A 16,506-nucleotide genomic window follows, 5' to 3' on the forward strand; every position below is an offset into this window, starting at 1 on the left:
ACTACTGTGATCAAGCTCTTTCAGTCCAGGAAGAGTTGAAGCTGTTGTACCATGCACATCTGGTGAAAGGCGCTCCTAGCCTCTGGAGCTACTTGGGTCTCCAGTGACAAAAGCTGGACCCAGAAGCACCCCCAGACTTGCGAACCAGCTGCCCATTTCTTGGACACAAGAATCACTTGCCCACAGGGCCTTGCCAGGATTCAAGCTGAGCTTGCTTTTCCCTCATCCATCTTCACCACTACTTCCAGGCACCCGTTCAGGGCCAACACAGCCTCTCCGGAATTTGATGTTACAGAGAAAAAGAGCTGAGTGTCGTCAGCAAACTGATGGCACCGTGTCCCCAAACTCCCAATGACCGCTCCCAGCAGCTTCTCACAGATATTGCTATGAGTTCCAGGGTGCCAAATACCTGGATCCAGTAAGTGTTAGAATTTAATCAAGTCTTCCGAACCCCTGGATTGAGCAAGGGTTAAAATATGCTAGCTTCCTCATGCGGTAAATGCCTGGCCTGATGGGCCATTAAGAGAAGGAAGGAAAGGTGATGAGCCATTACGAAAGCAATGGAGGGGGGGCTCTGGGACAGATGACAAATGGGTGGGGCTGCTCTTATAGCTCTTAGTTGGTTAGAAGGACAAAAGCCAGAGTTTAGAGTTGAAAAGTGTGTGTAATGTCAGCTGAAGGCTGGAAAAGTCAACGAGCCAGAGCACAATGTTTGATTTCTGTCTGAATCCAAGACTGTAGGTATGGGAGATAGAAGACCCTTCTGGAGTCCATAGGCTCAGGTGGTAAGGTAAAGGTAAAGGGACCCCTGACCATTAGGTCCAGTTGTGACCGACTCTGGGGTTGCGGCGCCCATCTCTCTTTCCTGGCCGAGGGAGCCGGCGTACAGCTTCCGGGTCATGTGGCCAGCATGACTAAGCTGCTTCTGGCAAACTAGAGCAGTGCACGGAAACACCATTTATCTTCCCACTGGAACAGTACCTATTTATCTACTTTCACTTTGACATGCTTTTGAACTGCTAGGTTGGCAGGAGCTGGGACCGAGCAATGGGAGCTCACCCCGTCGCGGGGATTAGAACCCCCGACCTTTTGATTGGCAAGTCCTAGGCTCTGTGGTTTAACCCACAGCACCACCTGTGGTATATATGTGTAAATAAACCAGATATCATAAAGACAACAGTCTCTGCTGTGCCTCATTTTTCCAAAAGGCGTAAGTCCCTGGAACCCTCACAATGCTCAGAGATTGGGGTGGCGTGCAACAATATTAAATAGCACTGGGAATAAAATACTGCCCAGCATACTTGCCAGTGGCCCCAAAGGCAGACTCCCAGGGCTGCTCTCTTCCTGTAGGGAAGATTGGAACCACTGCCATTCCATAGAGTTAGTCCAGAAGGAAATCAGGTTCCCCATCATGGGGAAACATGCAGGGAGCGTTCCACCAAATTATGCCATAAGATGTGATCACACCTCCCACCTTCTAGAGACCACAAATACAAAAGCACTGCTATGACTGGCAAACTGTTAAGCATCTGACACTTGAAATGTTTATTAAAAATAACGCTACAATAATTTTTGCATGCCTAAGAAGACTTTGGGCTTGCATTTTACAACAGAAGCACGCACCCCCCCCCACTGCGTAAGAAACCATTTTGGAAATGGAGTGGGACTTCCAAAAGCGCAATGTGATATGCCAGTAGTAGTCCACTGTTGAAAGAACAGTAAAACATCTGAAGAGGTCTGTTCAAGTCCTTGGGTGCACCTAAGTAAGCTCTTTAGATGCTAGACAAAGTAAGAATAAATATTTTAAAGGTAAAGGGACCCCTGACCATTAGGTCCAGTCGCGGACGACTCTGGGGTTGCGGCGCTCATCTCACTTTACTGGCCGAGGGAGCCAGCGGACAGCATGACTAATTTGCTTCTGGCGAACCAGAGCAGCGCACAAAAACACCATTTACCTTCCCACTGTAATGGTACCTATTTATCTACTTGCACTTTGACATGCTTTCGAACTGCTAGGTTGGCAGGAGCTGGGACCGAGCAACAGGAGCTCACCCCGTCACGGGGATTTGAACCGCTGACCTTCTGATCTGTGGTTTAGACCACAGCGCCACCCACGCCCCTTAATAAACATTTTTTACTTCCTCTATTTATTGTATACAGTGGTACCTCGGGTTAAGTACTTAATTCATTCCGGAGGTCTGTTCTTAACCTGAAACTGTTCTTAACCTGAAGCACCACTTTAGCTAATGGGACCTCCCGCTGCCACCGTGCCGCCGGAGCACGATTTTTGTTCTCATCCTGAAGCAAAGTTCTTAACCCGAGGTACTATCTCTGGGTCAGTGGAGTCTGTAACCTGAAGCGTATGTAACCCGAGGTACCACTGTAGTTCCCTCTTGATTTAGGATGCACCCGCACCCCCAGGGCTGTTTAGACTACAAATAATATCTGCCTATCGGCCTGTCCAAAGAGAAGACAGAAAGGGGTATAACAAGCAACAGCATTCAGTGAACATGTAAGCAAACAGGGAGACCAGGCAGGCAAAGATCTGTGGAACGAAGAACCAATGCAATATATCTGCATGCTTAAAACATCCAAAATGCTACCACTTGTGAAAAATGAGTGATTTTGTCCAATTTTTACTGTATCTAATGTACCAGTACACAGAATATGCTTAGGCACATAACCCTTGACAAAGAAGAAAAAAGTAGCATGTGTACAATATTCATTTGTGACACACGAGGAAAGCCACATGCATGTTATGGAAGAAAGTAGATATGTGTTTAACAGACCAATGTTTACATTTTCAAGCGGGAACAATTTTTACAATTGCCTAAATCCCATTTTCAAAAGTGAATTGCGTTATTTAAGAGCCTACATCACAATAACCACCAATAGGATTAGACACCTACGAACCTAAGCTACTTAGACCTAAGTACTTAGTCTAAGTACTTGCTCTGAATTAGGAAGATATGTTAATTGATTACATTAAATAAATTAATAAAACAATTTTGCATTTCACCAAAAGTTCCATATAGGTGCTGTTTTGGGAGAACAGAGAAATGTAAGATACATTACTACTCATGTTTGAAAGAAGTATCTTTTCTATCTTTTGCTTCATTTATTACAACACAGCAGAAGCTAAATAGCCTATTGAAGAAACAGGGGTTTGTGTATGTATCCTTCTTCATCCTCACACCGGAGCCAGGAGGTGTTATATGGTGGGAAAATGTGTGGTGTTGCACAGTGTGTGTGTGTGCGTTTTCTTGTTTGTCCTCTGCAGTGAAGCCTTTGCTCTAGCGCCATAGTCACTGTCAGCTTGTGTGGTGCAGCGCTCGGATCAGGATCCTGGCTCCGGTGTGAGTATGAAGAAGGACTTTGTATCCGTAGCACAAAGCATCTGAAGCAACTGGTGCTGGAGGGTGAGACGATATAGGGATAACAGCAGAAAATGTCTGTTTTAGCATCAGCCTTATGATATTCTGTAGAGTACAGTGTCACAAGCAGAATTCCTCTGGATGATCTACATAATCTTACATAGACATAGGCAAACTCGGCCCTCCAGATGTTTTGGGACTACAACTCCCATCACCCCTAGCTAGCAGGACCAGTGGTCAGGGATGATGGGAGTTGTAGTCCCAAAACATCTGGAGGGCCGAGTTTGCCTCTGCCTGATCTTACAGATCTTACTTGGGGTAAGGAAGTGTTTCAGGTAACATGGTCCCAAATTGATCAGAATGACAACAAAACAACGAAAGGTTGAGGGGATAATTCAGATGGAAATTCCCAGGTGTCAGAATGGGTTATTTATGTATGCCACTACTGCGGCCCTTAGGGACGCGGGTGGCGCTGTGGGTAAAACCTCAGCGCCTAGGATTTGCCGATCGCATAGTCGGCGGTTCAAATTCCTGAGGCGGGGTGCACTCCCGTCGTTCAGTCCCAGCACCTGCCAATCTAGCAGTTCGAAAGCACCCCCGGGTACAAGTAGATAAATAGGGACCACTTACCAGCGGGAAGGTAAATGGCGTTCCGTGTGCTGCGCTGGCTCGCCAGATGCAGCTTGTCACGCTGGCCACGTGACCCGGAAGTGTCTGCGGACAGCGCTGGCTCCCAGCCTATAGAGTGAGATGAGCGCACAACCCTAGAGTCTGGCAAGACTGGCCCGAACGGGCAGGGGTACCTTTACCTTTACCTTACTGCAGCCCTTGTTTTGTTAGCCCAAAAATGGAAAACGAGTGAGGTCCCAACTAAAGAAGAATGGCAACTTAAACTGATGGAATATGTGTAGCTTGCGGACCTAACACATAGAATAAGAGAATAAGAAGAACATACGTTTAAACAAGATTGAATATATGGGGGGAAATTGTGTGCACTTGAAAACGTTAGTAATATCCAAGGCAACATGATGACCAAGTAACAGTGCAATATTCCATTCACCATATATATGGGTTTATGAAGCATTTTTGTATCCTTCTGTTGTGCTGAAGCAGAATTCAATGAAACAGTGGGTTTGCAGACCACTTCGGCAGCGTTGGACGTCATAAAACAAAGCTTTATGGCTTGTTTTCATCAGATAAGAATCTGACCCATTGCTTCTTTCAGAGACTTGCATAGGCTACAAAGACTTTCAGAGACTTATAAGACGTACTTTCAGAGATTTATGAGATTCTGTTTATTTGGTTTTTCATATTGTTCAATCTTCCGTATAAATTATATAAAGAGTTTATATTGATATTGCATTGTTACTTAGTCATCGTGTTGCCTTGGATATTACTGATAATTGTTTGCAACACAGGGGTTTAATTGTTTGGTCACTTGAAAACGCTGGCAGCATTAAGATAAATTCAACAGTGTAAATAAGTTTTGATGAATGGAATAATGGAATACTGAATGGTTTGGTTTATGTAAAATATGCAGGGATTTATGAACCATGGAAAGAGAAGAAGGGTAGTCATTCATTTTTTAAAGTTGTTTAAATGAATCTTCTGAATTGTAATACAAAAAAATTGTAATACAGAAAATTTAATAAAAATTATATATTAAAAAACAACGAAAGGATGAGGATGGCTCGGTAGCTGATTAGCAGCCAGTGCGGTTCCCTCAGCACAGGTGTAACGTGTGCATCTAGCTGCTCTACTAAACAACCTGGCTGCAGCATCCTGCATCAGTTGAATCTACCAGCTGTGAGCCCAGACAATGTGACCTGGCATCCCCACAATGCATAAACCATGAACCACCAGAATGCCTATATTATGCAAATCCAGTTGAAAACTCATGTAAACATAATAGGCCGTATAGTAACAATTGCAAAGTTATTTACTAGAACTACTTCTCAAAAATTAGATACCACTTCTCATAATGTCAAAAACAACACCGTGACATAATATAATTGTCAGAACTGCCTCTAGGTCCCAGCTCACAGAGGACCAACGCCCGGTTGATGTAATGTACAAAAGTCTTTATTGAAGTTTAGTTTCCATTTCAAACCCCAGAGCGTGCAGCCCTACGTCTTGACTTTAGATCGGCGAAGTCCCCTCTGAATCACTACCCCTTCCGCACCAGTTTAAGATCCTAGCCCGGCTCCACCTCCTGCGCTGTTCTTTCCTCCTCTGGGTCCTTCTGCCCCCTGGGGTTTCCTCCTTCCTGGACTCTTCTGACGCTGACCCCCCTGAGTCTTGCCCTTCCTTCCGGCGGGCTTTAGGACCTGGCTCCCTATCCGGGCTACCTGCTGTGCCGCTCGCCTGTACATTTGAACTTGGCACGCGCGCCCAGCCGGTAACCTTCCTCCTGACCGTTTCCCCGCTCTCTGATGTGGGCGTGGTCAATCCTGACTCATCTCCTCTCGCTGGTGGTGAGAACACTGGTCCCGATTCCTGGGACTCCTCCCCCCCCACTGCGTCCTGGTGGGGAAGCTGGTCCTGATTTCCAACTGCTGCTCAGGGAGTCCCCGCTGGCCCCTTCCCTCTGGGGCTTCCCCCTTGGCACCCCCCTCGCCCTGGCCATCGGCGCTCCCTTCTGTGAATCTTCCGATTCGCTGGAGAGGCTTGTGGAATCTCTCTGACCACTGTCACTGCCTACACCCCCCTCGGATTCCTCCTCCTCGCTCTCCATTTGCTCCCTCTCCTGTGTCTCTGCTCCTGAACCCCTGACAATAATAAAAATGTAACTTTTCGGTTGACCACCGAGTCCAATATGTACAAAATACGAGTCCTATATAGTCAGTATCATAGTCCATTCTTTTCTAATATCTTCATCCCTCTTGTATTTTTCTTTCTAACATATTCCTTAGAAGAGTGGCATGAAATAATCTTCTAAGTTTCCAACAAAGATGATTGGGTGGCAGACAACCCCCACAGTACATGCAACAGATAATGAAAGGACCACAGACGGGCTTCTTGGATTCAAGTTCAGCCACAAATTTGTTGATTACAGATGCACGTGAGCTTGGCTTGGCCCTGGGTTTCTCAAATATTATCCAGCCCGCTTGCTGGACAATTGCAGGGGGTCAAACCTGATATAAGGATGACCTATGACATACAGCAAGGGATGCAGGTGTACTGTGGTCTAAACCACTGAGCCTAGGGCTTGCTGATTGGAAGGTTGGCAGTTCGAATCCCCGCAACGGGGTGAGCTCCCATTGCCTGCCCACCTAGAAGTTCGAAAGCACGTTAAAGTACAAAGAGATAAATCGGTACCGCTCGGCGGGAAGGTAAACGGCATTTCCGTGCACTGCTCTGGTTTGCCAGAAGTGGCTTAGTCATGCTGGCCACATGACTGGGAAGCTGTCTGCAGACAAACACCAGCTCCCTTGGCCTGTAGAGCAAGATGAGCGCGCAACCCCAGAGTTGCCCGTGACTGGACCTAATGATCAGGGGTACACATACCTTTTTATGACATACATCAAATAGATGCAATCCATCAGGTTTGCCATGTTGGGGAGTGCTATGGCCCTCAGCCCCTGCCTGGGTGTATGGGCAGAAGCTCTGCCCTCAGGATCCCTTTAACGGGATACTCCTCAGTCATGGGGGGATGGAAGAGGCATACATCTCCCCCTACGACAATGAATCTTACCCAAAAAGGATATTGCCCAATGCCATTTCCACCAAAGCTGTGACAACTGCAATTTCTCCAGAGTTGTTGATCATGTCCTACATTATCACAACTATGATCTACTTAGCTTGAGGATGTTAAAGGCTAAATGTAAGTGGTTCAAACAAGCAGCAAATTATAAATTGACATGGCTGATACTAAAAGTAGCCAGCTTGCTACAGAGATGCTATGAATGTTATCAGGTAGAGGTGACAAAGTCTTGTAATAACTGTATTTTGCACAACACAATAAAAGGGTACTTACTGTCACTACTGTGAATAACGTTTTTTCTTTTAAAGATAAATCAAATACTACCACTGTTTTAAAGAGAGATGATAAAACTAGCCCCCTAGGATATCAGCTTTGATCTGATACAAAGCCTGCCCTCAAATTTCAACTTTTCTTCCCTGAATGAGAGAGTGTTCTTTAGAATTTTTTCATAATTTTGAGTGGCACAGGCTTGAGTTCACCTTGTTGTTGTGTGGTAGCTGGCGGTGGTGAGTGTTTTTCTTTCTCCAGCTCTCTGCAGCCTCCCCAGCTGCCTGAACTTCCTGATCTCAAAAAGCTCCATGGGATGAGTTCTCAGTCATGTTATCTTCCTCTGAGCTTTAATTAAAGAGCAGGAAACCGGGTAGACTGGGTACCAAGTTCCTGAGCTTGGTGCACTCACCAATTCTTATTTTTAAAAGGAAGTCCTCCATTATATCTTTTTTTTAATGCCATTATTTTTTAAAAAAGTAAAAATTCTCCACTTGAAAAAACACAACAGTGAGAAGCTCTCAAGAGCATGGCAGATAGCATCACCACTTTTCTGTGCTTTCAGGAAAGCTCAGCTGAGGATGTACTGGGTTTTAGGAAGCATTGGCACCCAGGAAGGCTGCAGAATGCAGACTACCAGAGTAATGGTGTGTAGAATGAAAGAAAGAAGACTCATAACCACACACACAGCCACCTCAAAAGTAAAGTTTCACCAAAATGTTCACTTCTTTTGGATAATTTTTCTACTTCCTAATTGGCTTTTCTTAATGCAGAAAAAAACTGGCACAACGCTAATAATAAGTATAAAGATCAAGAAGCAGAATGTGGAGAGCCAACAAAATATGACAAGCACGATTGCAAACCCATAATTCCAGCCACCTCTGGTACTGGTAGCACACTCAGGAATCACAAATGACCCAGAAGATTTGCTGCAAGGACAGTAGCAGCTTCAGAGGGAGGAGTAATTTAGAAAGCACTATTTAATGTATGGATAAGATATAAGGACTTGCTTGAAAATAAAACTCCAAGGTGGTTGTCACCAATGGAAGCTAAGGCTCTGAAAAAACTCAATATGGAGGCAAATTGGCTGAAATATTGGGAAATTTTGGAACAAGAAGGAGATAGATTAAAGCTGCAGAGTTTTGACAAGCTGAAAAATAAAGTACGAGATTGGCTTCATTATTACCAAATAAGGGAGGCTTATAACCTGGACAAGAAAATTGGCTTTCAGGTGGAAAAATCAAAATTGGAAACAGAATTGTTAGATCCAAAAACTAAGAATTTGTCAAGAATGTACTGTATAACTTGGTGTTGAAATGGAATACCCAGGATGAAATGGTTAAATCTGTTATGATCAAATGGGCACAAGATGTGGGACATAACATTATGATGGCTGACTGGGAAAAGTTATGGATCACAGGTATGAAGTTTACGGCATGCAATGCCTTAAGAGAGAATATAATGAAAATGATTTACAGGTGGTACTTGACACCAGTCAAGCTTGCAAAAATTTATCATTTGCCCGATAACAAATGTTGGAAATGTAAAGAGATTGAAGGTACATTCTTTCACCTTTGGTGGACATGCCCAAAGATTAAGACCTTCTGGGAGATGATTTATAATGAAATGAAAAAGGTATTTAAATATACCTTCCAGAAGAAACCAGAGGCCTTTCTCTTGGGCATGGTCGGCCAATTGGTGCGAAAGGAGGATAGAACTTTTTTAATGTATGCCACAACAGCAGCAAGAATACTCATCGCAAAGTATTGGAAGACACAAGATCTACCCACCCGGGAAGAATGGCAGATGAAGGTGATGGAGTACATGGAACTGGCTGAGATGACTGGCAGAATCCGGGACCAAGGAGAAGAGTTGGTGGAAAAAGATTGGAAAAAAATCAAAGTTTATCTTCAAAAATATTGCAAAATTAAGGATTGTTAGAAAGATGTTGGGAAAAGAAAATTATGTGGTTTTAGTAGAAACGACATAAAGGATTAAGTAAAAATGAGTTGGTGAAAGAGAGAATGTAAAATTATAGTATATTAAGACAAATTATTAAGATAAAATAAGGTTGGAAGGATTTGCTGAAATAACAAATTGAATTAGAATACAAAGATGGGAGGTGTGAGGAGGTCAAGGAAATAAGTGAATGTAAGCAAGTGATGTACAGGTTTGACTTTTTTTTATTTTTTCTTCTGTTTTATGGTTTTTGGATGATTTTTTTATATATATGTATTGTTTTTTCTCCCCCCCCTTGATTGTTATTACTTTCTTTCTCTTTTTTTTTCTGTAATCTTTAAAACCTTAATAAAAATTTATTTAAAAAAACAACAACAGAGGGAGGAGTAATTTAGACTGGCGAAACGGTGCCGGGGCAAAGGGCTTAACATTTTTGGCAAAAGTCCCTAAGCAGATTACAGAAATTATTAAATTAAAAATGCAATAAAATACAAGTAAATATCAGAATCCAACACATTTACTTTAATTCCAGCAGTTAAAAGAGCAGGTGCATAAACAGGTCTGGATAAACAACTGGGTTTTTGAGAAATGACTGAAGGATTCAACAGATGCAGCTTTCCGAATCTCTTTCAGGAGAGTACTCCAGATGCCCCGTGCTACTGCTCCAGTCGAACCCACAGATTCCACCCCCACCCATCTGCTTTTAAAGGCCATTTGACTCATTGCACACTGGTTTTGTAGGTGCTGCTGCTTCTCACACAGCCGTTGCTGCATTCGATAGTTGCAACTTGCCATCATCACAGGGAAGCAGTTGCCAGGAAAGAAAGGGTTGTGCAAACAAAGATAAGAAACCTAGGAGTTATGATTAAGTGCACTGTAATTCCTCCACCAGCACTGACAGCAGCAATCCCATGCCTTACTAACAGGAACAAGAGATGTGTTAAAACAAAACAAATTCCTTCCAGTAGCACCTTAAAGACCAACTAAGTCAGTTCTTGGTATGAGCTTTCGTGTGCATGCACACTTCTTCAGATACACTGAAACAACAGAAGAGATGTGTTGTTGTTCATTTGCCCACGTTCAGAGTTCAAGCACCTGCTGCTGTACTGCAGGAAAACCGTGAACTAGGCTTCTTGATCAGTATCTCATGGCTCAGTTTCCAGACATTTATGCAGAAACATAGTTACCCGTGGCATAAATATTATAATGCACATCTCTTATCAATAACAGACAAGCTCCAGCATTATAAAAGAACTTGTTGCCCTTTACAATGCAGTAAAGTCAGTTAAAAGGAATTTTATCTTTATTATTTTGGGAGTTTTCTTTGTTCTCTATACTTTTTGGCTCACAAATAATTTTTGTAATTATAGCTTTAAAAATCAGCTGAAGAGAGGTTATATAAACAGAAGACTTTCTAGCTGTGCTAGTTAATTGTTATTTTACTGACTATGCAACATTTTTTTGTTATAATTTTTAATAAGCCACCTTGTAAGGAGTTGTCCAAAAAGACTGGGTATAAATAAAGCTTTACACCAGGGGTGAGCAACCTTTTTCAGCTGTGGGCCGGTCCACTGTCCCTCAGACCATGTGGTGGGCCGGACTATATTTTTTGGGGGGGAATGAACGAATTCCTATGCCCCACAAATAACCCAGAGGTGCATTTTAAATAAAAGGACACATTCCACTCATGGAAAAACACCGTGATTCCCAGACCATCCGTGGGCCGGATTGAGAAGGCGATTGGGCCCCCGGGCCTTAGGTTGCCTACCCCTGTTTTACACTCTCTACTTTTTAAACAACCACACTGAGCTTGGGGTGGAAAAGAGGTTGACTCAGTCCACTTTTCACAGTAAAAAAAAGGTAAGGTAAAGGACCCCTGGACAGTTAAGTCCAGTCAAAGGCAACTATGGGGTGCGGCACTCATCTCGATTCAGGCCGAGGGAGCTGGTGTTTGCCCACAGACAGCTTTCTGGGTCAAGTAGCCAGCATGACGAAATGGATTCTGGCACAATGGAACATCGTCACAGAAACCAGAGTGCATGGAAACACCGTTTGCCTTCCCGCCGCAGTGGTACCTATTGATCTACTTGCACTGGCGTGCTTTCGAACTGCTAGGTTGGCAGGAGCTGGGATAGAGCAACGGGAGCTCACCCCGTCACGGGGATTCGAACCACCAACCTTCTGATTGACAAGCCCAAGAGGCTCAGTGGTTTATAGATGGTACATGACCCCAGTTAAACTTGCTAAAATATACCATTCGTCTGATAATAAATGTTGGAAATGTAAAGAAAATGAAGGAACATTCTTTCACCTCTGGTGGACATGCCCTAAGGTGAAGGTCTTCTGGGAAATGATATATAATGAACTGAAAAAGGTATTTAAGTATACCTTCACAAAGAAACCAGAGGCCTTCCTCCTGGGTATTGTCGGCCAGAAGGTGTTAAAGAAGGATCGAACATTTTTCATGTATGCAACAACGGCAGCAAGGATTCTTATCGCAAAAAACTGGAAAACTCAAGATCTACCCACACTGGAAGAGTGGCAGATGCAGCTGATGGACTATATGCAACTGGCCGAGATGACCGGCAGAATCCGTGATCTGGGAGAAGAGAAGATGGAGGAAGACTGGGAGAAATTCAAAATGTATTTACAAAAACATTGTAATTTGGTTGAATCTTAAGAAGGATGCTGGATTATAAAAAACTGCTCACCACTAAATTAGATTTAAATTTGATGATAAGTGAGACTAAAGAAAATATAGAATTTTTTGGAAGAAGTGCTAGATTATATTTGAATGAATGGACATGAGATTGAAAACAAGTTGATAATTTGTGTGGAAAAATTATTAACGATGCAAATGGGAGCGGGAGACGTGAGGGAGTCCAAAGAAGTGATGAAATTGTTATGACAGAAATAAGATTGTTTATTATGTGTGCATTTATATTTAAAAACTTTAATAAATATTTATAAAAAAAAAAAGAGGCTCAGTGGTTTAGACCACAGCACAGTGGATTGAAGAAGAGTTTGGATTTGATATCCCGCCTTTCACTCCCTTTAAGGAGTCTCAAAGCGGCTAACAATCTCCTTTCCCTTCCTCCCCCACAACAAACACTCTGTGAGGTGAGTGGGGCTGAGAGACTTCAAAGAAGTGTGACTGGCCCAAGGTCACCCAGCAGCTGCATGTGGAGGAGCGGAGACGCGAACCCGGTTCCCCAGATTACGAGACTACCGCTCTTAACCACTACACCACACTGGCTCTCCCACCACACTGGCTCTCCACACCACACTGACTCTCCAACTAGGGGCTACTAGCCATGACAGCTATGCTCTGCCTTCTGAATTGGAAACTGGAAACTGCCAGAGGAAAGAGTTCTGCCGTGCTAAGGTCTGTCTCACAGGTTTCCCACAGGCATCTGGTTGGCCACTGTGAGAACAGGATGCTGAATTTGAGTGCCTATTGGTCTGATTCAGCAAGCTCTTCTGCAGGAGGCGGTCCCTTAGCTAACCTGGTTTCAAGCTGATTAGGGCTATGAATGCGAAAAGCAGAACCCTGAACTGCACCCAATAGCATGTTGGCAGCCAGTGCAGTTTCCAGCAGATGTGTTATATCAGGCTTCCTCAACCTCAGCCCTTAGGATGTTTTTGGCCTACAACTCCCATGATCCCTAGCTAGTAGGACCAGTGGTCAGGGATGCTGGGAATTGTAGTCTCAAAAATATCTGGAGGGCCAAGGTTGAGGAAGCCTGTGTTATACGGTGTTGTAAACCACCTTGTGATCTTTGGATAAAAGGCAGTATAGAAAGTTAAACAACAACAACAACAACATTTCAGTCAACAATCTAGAGGCTGCATTCTACACTAGCTGCAGCGTTTTTGTTACACCCAAGGGAAACCTCACACTGTGCACATTGAATAATCCAGTCTTGATATTTATGTTTGTCACAGAGGCTTGCCATGCAGCTGCTAAAAGCACAGAACTAAGAATACAAGAGCTTTGCAGGATGAGATCATTGCACCCCAAATCCAGCTTGCAACAGCACGGGTGATCCAGATGGCCCCAAGAAGTTCAAGACCACGGCACAAAAGCGACATCTCTCTTCCGCTGCCGGTCTCTAACATCTGGTTTTTGCGTGAAGTGTGCCTAAGGGGCCTTTTTATTTTTGAAGGGTGGGTGTTTGGAATGGACTTTAGCCATACAAAATCTTCCTTTATTCTAACGCTAGACAAGACACCTTCTTAAACGCTTTGTATCTTAATAGGAATGCAATGTATACACCTTAGCATGCCTTGGCAGAAGACTTTAAAAGGATTGCCTGACATCCTCGCCTGCCCTCGACACCGGTGTTACGAAACTGTGGTGCTCTCACTGCGTGGGTGAAGAGATTTATTAATCCATGTGCACAGTGTGTCACATGGCTGGTTTTCATTGCAATGCCAGAGCTGAATGAAGAGTTTTCACAATGAATGTAGGCGGTTTTGATATCTCAGGATAAAACAGAAAGCACATTCGTTTCCAGTGATACCCGGGATCCAGCCAGGTAGACAAATGCTGTTATTGTATTCTTGGGCTGTATCTCTTTATTTATTGAAGTAGATATACAGTGACCACAATCCAAAGACCTAAATGGCTTCAGAGCCAAATACTTGAAGGAACATCTCTTTCCCATGCCAGCCTGTCCATATCCTAACATCTTCTGGACAGGCCCTGCTCCAAGAGTCCTTTTCAGTGGAGGCTGAATATATAATAATAATAATAATAATAATAATAATAATAATAATAATAATAATAATATATTATTTGTACCCCGCCCATCTGGCTGGGTTTCCCCAGCCACTCTGGGTGGCTTCCACAAAGACCAAAAATACACTAATATGTCAAACATTAAAATACTTCTTCAAAGGACAGGGCCTTTTCTGCATTGGCCACCAAATTCTGGAATGCCCTCCAGAACGAGGGTCGCCTGGTGCTGACACTGTAAGTTTTTTAGTGCCAGATGAAGACCTTCCTATTTGCCCGGGCATTTGAGATTTTAGACTATTTTAGTTCGGGTTATTTTTGTCTCCTATCTCTCTCTTCTTTAAAACTGCATTTGTAGGTTGCAGGACTTCAATTTATTTACACTTTTTGTATAGTGTTGTGGAATCTTGTGATGCAAGGGTGATTAAGAAATATTTTATATAAAAGTAAATAAAATGCAACAAGTGCCTGCCATAGACATTTGTTCCTGGTTATGTTCCAGGGCCTCTTAACAGCCCTGGAAACCCTGCTGTGTTTGATGGGATTTACTCCTAGGGTGTAGAGAATTGCAACCATAGTCTCCCTTTCCCCCCCTCAATAGCTCACCCAAATAGTTGGACGACCCTGGATCCTGGCTAGAATGCATCAGCTACCTTTCAGGAGGCTGTGCAAAACTGCACTTTCGTGTGATCAGAAAGTCCCACTAAGGTCACCCTGTGTTTGCTTGGCTTCAGACTTCATGCCAAAACTCACATGATAGAATGTTCCCCCATGCAACAAACGGATAAACAAAAAACCCAAAGAAAACTATTATAGCTATCATGGGATTGTGTTTATATACCACCCACCTCCCAGAGGAGCCTAGGACTCTTCACAAAATGACAATATAGCATATCTCCAAACAGTAGTTAGTATATTGAAAACTATGTATCGAAAAAACAAAATTGCATAGAGTATTTGGTGTGGTTCAATTTAACATGGAAAAGTGAAACTCCTTCCTTAGCTTCTGTGCCACGTAAGCAATAAACATATTGCATAATATCACAATTTGTTCCGGCATACAGCTTAATCTCGAATGCATTCTCATAGTCTTTCAGTCCCAAACTAATGAAATCTGAATTTGGTCACTGCTAACACATGAAATCATCATTTATTAATATAACCTATTGAATTCTAATTTGACTAAGAGGACATCCATCTATAAAAGAAGAGGTCATATAACTTTGTACTTGCATCCTTACATGACTTACATAATGCTATGTACTCACATAGTATTCTGGAAGAGAAACCATTATCCAGAATTTATAATTCTATTTTTTTGCCTTGGTTCCATTCAGTTGAATGCACATTGGATAACAATATTGGATAATAATATTATGCATGCATATTCATTTGCATAATTTTAGGCCCCAAACAACAATATTTTAAAGATTATTTGTAAATTATTTCCTCTATCTTTAATGTGTGAGAGGTTAAAACGTAAGAGTCCTGTGGCACCTTAAAGACTAACAAATGCAGTTATTACAGCATAAACATTCATGAAATGAAGTCCACTTTGTGAAATTTAGAGGTGAGACTCTGTATCCTCAACAGATTATTCAGAACACTTGTAAACAAATAGGAAAGTACTTTACAAAGGGAAAGGTCAGCTGAATAGCTATGATTTTATATAACAGAACCTCATACCTTAAAGTCCTGCAGTCCTAGGAGTGTAAAGATTCCTGCTCTTTACTGGTCCTGGCTGTCCTACAGACTGGGAATTGCCCGTCTTCCTCTGAATGTGCAGAGCAAAGAGGTTAGTCTGTGATATATTGGTCTCGCTAATCCCTTCATCTCCTCCCTCAAACAAGTGAGTGCTTTGTCTAGCTCTTAATACTGAGCATATCTGTGGCATCAGTGATCCCTAATCAACAGACAGAGAGAGAAAAAGATGCCATCCAACAATGATTAAAAAGATATCATGTTATGTAAGACATCCTGTGATTTAAGCAAAATTGTATCATTTGCTATTTTAAAGCAGCAATCTTAAGCATCCACACCCCAAAGCATGAAAGCAACAGGCCCAGGGAAGGAAAACAAGAACAAATGTACTCTTGCGGTCAAAGGGTACATAGAAAAAAATGTTTTGAATGTGGTGGTTACATCATTTAGGCTGCAATCATTTGCATATTTTCTCAGGAGCAAACCTTATTGAACACTGTGGGACTTACTTATGAGTAAGGATGCCCAGGATATACTGTTAGACATTTTGTGGTTCTTTACGGTACTAGAGTGAGCATGTGTTCAGATTATTTATGCCTTGCTTGTTCAAAAGATATATTTAGGTAATCACTATTGGGGCTGCTATCCAATCCACATCTACCTGAGAGGATAGGAAAAGGTAGGGAAAAATGTACACATCACTTGGAAAGACAGGTGAACTAATGTTGGTGTACTGGAAGAAGCAAAGATCACCAGTGTCGAAG

General features: G+C 42.8%; 1 protein-coding gene across 5 annotated transcripts in view; it reads right to left on the reverse strand.

Moving 5' to 3' along the window:
- Nucleotides 1–15,852, reverse strand: part of PCLO (piccolo presynaptic cytomatrix protein) — a gene marked incomplete at its 5' end in the record, with an annotated part of 233,953 nt that extends 218,101 nt beyond the window's left edge. For all 5 annotated transcript variants that reach the window (XR_014156346.1, XM_081860927.1, XM_081860926.1 and 2 more), the window contains one exon: nucleotides 15,728–15,852. The remainder of the gene's footprint in view (nucleotides 1–15,727) is intronic.
- Between the last annotated feature and the right edge of the window lie 654 nt (nucleotides 15,853–16,506).

The sequence above is a fragment of the Podarcis erhardii genome (genome assembly GCF_964252035.2).
Source record: "Podarcis erhardii genome assembly, chromosome: 5".
Classification (NCBI taxonomy): domain Eukaryota; kingdom Metazoa; phylum Chordata; class Lepidosauria; order Squamata; family Lacertidae; genus Podarcis; species Podarcis erhardii.